General features: G+C 35.3%; 1 long non-coding RNA gene across 3 annotated transcripts; it reads right to left on the bottom strand.

Moving 5' to 3' along the window:
- Positions 1–619: 619 nt before the first annotated feature.
- LOC145136367 (uncharacterized) lies at positions 620–3,771 on the bottom strand. 3 transcript variants are annotated; one of them, XR_013720416.1, is made up of 3 exons: positions 3,321–3,771; positions 3,024–3,253; positions 620–636 (listed from the first exon to the last, which is right to left on the bottom strand). It is a non-coding gene; the product is annotated as an uncharacterized LOC145136367 (long non-coding RNA). The 3 variants fall into 3 exon arrangements; XR_013720415.1 differs by lacking the exon at positions 620–636 and adding an exon at positions 2,289–2,739; XR_013720414.1 differs by lacking the exon at positions 620–636 and having other exon boundaries at positions 2,857–3,253.
- Positions 3,772–4,115: the final 344 nt, after the last annotated feature.

Consider the following 4,115-nt stretch of genomic DNA (forward strand, 5'->3'; position numbering starts at 1 on the left):
TCCTCGAAAAAGGCGGTGTAATGGCGAATGTTTTTTTACTAATTTTAGAAGATTGCTGAGAAGGTAAAATATGCAGCCCGCTAACAACATGATTAGAATCTGAGAACCGAACGTCCTCTGTAGTCGATGACGCCATCGACGAAGATTTTGAGTAGCGGTGAGCGGAGAAATTCATGGACGGTAAGCTGAGAACCTGACAGAGAATTGAAGTTTATATAGAATGAGAACCGATCAGTAATCAACAACGTCGTCGTCGACGGAGACGGCAATGTTGATGTCGGATACCGGACGAACAACCGTATCACCAGTAGAGTGTGTGTGGGCTTGGAGAAAATCGAGAATAGTTGCATCGTTCTTCTGATTTACAGAGTAATCAAACATGGAGCCGATGGAAGTTTCTTTCGACGATTCTGAAAGCCACTTTGTAAGGTAGGAGTTGGTGGAGGTCAGAAGAAGAAGAGACGGGCGTTAATGGAGTTTTCTTGAGCGGAGGAAGGAGGTAGTAGAAGAGGAAACAGTCACAGAGAATTGAGGAAGGATGGAGATAAGGCGGTGAATTTCTGTGTATAGTAGACTATACCGGAGGAATAGAGAGAGAGGTCTGGAAGGATGGAAGACGGTGACAGAAATCGAAACCTGATTGGTCACAAAACGGTGAAGCAAAATCAGAACTACATGTGTATACAAAAAAATAAAAAAATGACATAAAATGACCCCTAAAAGAAAAAAGACACAATTACAAACCCATCCATAATCAAGGGACCATTTCTGTCAAAAGATCACATAGTTCACTATTCGTAAGTTGAGACATATATATATATATATATATATATATATATATATATATATATATATATATATATATATATATATTAATGATCATGCTTATACTCATGGTTAGACACAAGTTGGGCCTTTATGAGTTGCATCTTGTAATTTTTTTGTTAGACACAACTTGGGCCAAAATGTGTACACATATGTGTTATATGCAACATTGCAGCGTATATTCGTATGGATCTGGATTCTCGACATAGTGAATTTGTGCATCGTGAATACGGAGGATGAAGGAAGACATGTAAGTTTATGTTTATCATTTTCATTGAGATTTGACGCATGAGGAAAGTAAAAAGTAAAAAAAAATCCAGTGTTTATATATGTGTTATAACAAAACATTCATAATAACTAGGAGGTGATCCCATACGGAGCCCTTATGTGACCTTCCACTTGCATACCGATGTAGCTCTTGTTCTTCTTCCTTATCGAGGTCTTCCCTTTCCTCTAATCAACAATTAAAGTGTCATTCAAGTCGTCACCTTAGCGAAAACACTAAGTAAGAAAACTATCTTAATGAAATATGAGAGCAGCTGAAAAGAAAGCTATTTTTCGATAGTTATTCAAGGTGAAGTAAATCCCCTATATCTGATAGTTGTAACAGGCCTTCTTCTTACAGATAAATGCCCCTATTGCGAATCTCTCTCATAAGAAAGAAGAGAGCTAGCATAAGCAGAGCTACCAACTACACTACCAGCAGAGCAGCTACTATCAGTCCTAAAAAGCCAGTATCCGTCCTTCACTGTTAACTTGCATGGGATGAGTATGGGATGGAGGTGATTCTTATATAGAAATTGATTTACACCTAAAAATATTGAGATTACAATTATAGAAGTAACGAGGCTTCACTGTAAGGATTCAAAATTCCGAAAAGTGTTGGAATTAGAAAAACTCAAAATTCCGAAAAGTGTTGGAATTAGAAAAACGTAGGGTTGTTTTATTATTATTATTTTATTTTAATTAATATGTTTTTACTATGCTTTACTAAATACAATTTAAAACACAATTTTTCCGTAAATATTTTTCCAAACTACGATACAAATGTATTAGCAAACCCAAAACAACCCACCCATTTTAACACCTTTGGTGATACCCTCCCCTTCATTGATCCCATCATATAGCTAAACCTCTAACAAAAATAAAACCTAAATTACCCAAAATGCCTTCCACTACCAAAGATTCCCAAGCTATATTTAGCTCAATTTAATTAACTTTTTTTTTTCCAATTCTACCGCTAACAAACATACTAAGCCGAAGTGGATGAGTAGCAATAGAATTAATCAACTAAACAAAACAAAATAATTTGTCAGCAAACTAAAAGTCTAGAATAGAAAAACATTTTGTTAATGCCAAATATGAAATACAACAAAATAACAACGACAAAAAGGTAATGAAGTAATGCACAACGAACAAATACGAACACACACTACACTGTACGATTTCCTATAGAGCAAAAATGAGTTTAGAAGCAATCAAGATATATAGACAACTTTCATCGATATACAATAAAAGCAAAAAGTTTTAGATCATCACATATCAAAGCTTTTTCAGTAAGCTCATTCATGCAACCAATATGTCTACTACAGTAAAGTTGATTCATTATCAACAAATGTCCTAATTTTTTGAAGAAAAAAATGCTCAATTTGCCTATAAACAATTAGCCCATAACTTTATGCAAAAATCCATCTGAAACTCATAACCTGAAAGAGCCACTACAATACTAAACGTTATCAGATTGCATTACCTGGACCAAACCAATGGAATGAACAAAAGGAATCAGGGAAAATAACATCAACATCTGAAAACAGAATCTTAACCCAAAAACAATATCCTTTCAGGTGCCCCTTCTTTTAAAGCAATTGATGTTGTAATCAATCAATTTGGAACAATGGTTCATATAAAAGGTGCCTATATGTACGAATAACAACAGAAAATTAGGAAAATCAAGATTCATAAAATTTCAATCTTTATGAAATCAAAAAAAAAAATCATCCAATCAATATCCTCACGTGGATATCATTCGCATTATGAAACTGGTCACAGACGTTGTCTTTAGATTTGAGAATGACAGAGATGAATGAAGCAGACGACAAAACTTTGGAAAAATAATTACTTTGATTCAACAGTAGTGGAAGTAACTGCTAATTGAAAAAGGAATTGACCTAAGCATAGTGGTTCGTGGTGAGAATTACCTAAAAAAATAAATTATCGATTGAGCATGTACAATCATCGCTCCTTACAAATCTATCAGAGTTTAGGGCTTTTGTTGGTTGAGACCCGATTTATACAGTTGGTAGATGACGACGGTGAAGGTGACAGGAGAAGTGGAAGCCAACGTTTCACAGAGCAAGGGGAGCGATGAGAGGTATTAATTGACAGAGCCATGGTTTTTTCGGGTCTTCTTCTCCACCGGTGGCAATGTCTGTATTTTGCCCCAAATAAGTTCATAGGTTGTGGTAGTAATGGGAGTGAACAGGAATGGAACTTACCGCAAGACTTTGCACTTCATCATCTCCGACGACCTGTACATCACAAAAACACAAAAAGGTAACTGTAACAACGAAAAACAGGAATGCGAGAGTTGGAAAAAAAAAGGCGTACAACCCTAATCGTATATAGAAACAGATGGGAGCGAACACGACGTCAAATCGAGAATTTGTTCATAAAGTGAAGTTTGTCTTCCTCCGTTGAGATATGAACAAAGAAATCATTAGACGGAAAATAGAAAATGGTGTGAGAAACGATGAAGATGATGATGGCGGTGCTCTTTCAAGAAGACACGAATTCGACGAACAACAATTGAAAAGATATTAAAATGGTGATAAGACGAAGGAAAACGATTGACGATGAATAACATATGTCTTCTTCTGACTGGAAGACCCAGCGGTGGACAATAGGTGTCGAGCAGCGGAGGACGCGGAAGGTGAATGGAATAGTCACTATTCCTAAACACGATGTCCTTTAAATATGTATATAAATATTTAAATCCCAAAAACGATTAAAAGTAACTGAAAATAATTACTTAAAATGCCACGTAGTTTATGAAAATCATTAAAATCACACAATTTATCTAAAAAACAGATATAATTAAAACTGGTATTATTGGGGAAAAAAACAAAAATATACTGAATTCATGGCCCTAAAAGAAATAATATTCGCCAAACCATTGAGAACTTTATTTTGAATCCCTTGTAGTTTTTTATTTGTCTTTCAAACAATCTCCCTAGTATCAACAAATGCACAAAAAGGTAACTATAATAACGAAAAACAGGAATACGAGAGTT

The sequence above is a fragment of the Lactuca virosa genome, chromosome 9, assembly GCF_052849685.1.
Source record: "Lactuca virosa cultivar CGN04683 chromosome 9, Lactuca_virosa_CGN04683_v6, whole genome shotgun sequence".
In the NCBI taxonomy this organism is placed as follows: domain Eukaryota; kingdom Viridiplantae; phylum Streptophyta; class Magnoliopsida; order Asterales; family Asteraceae; genus Lactuca; species Lactuca virosa.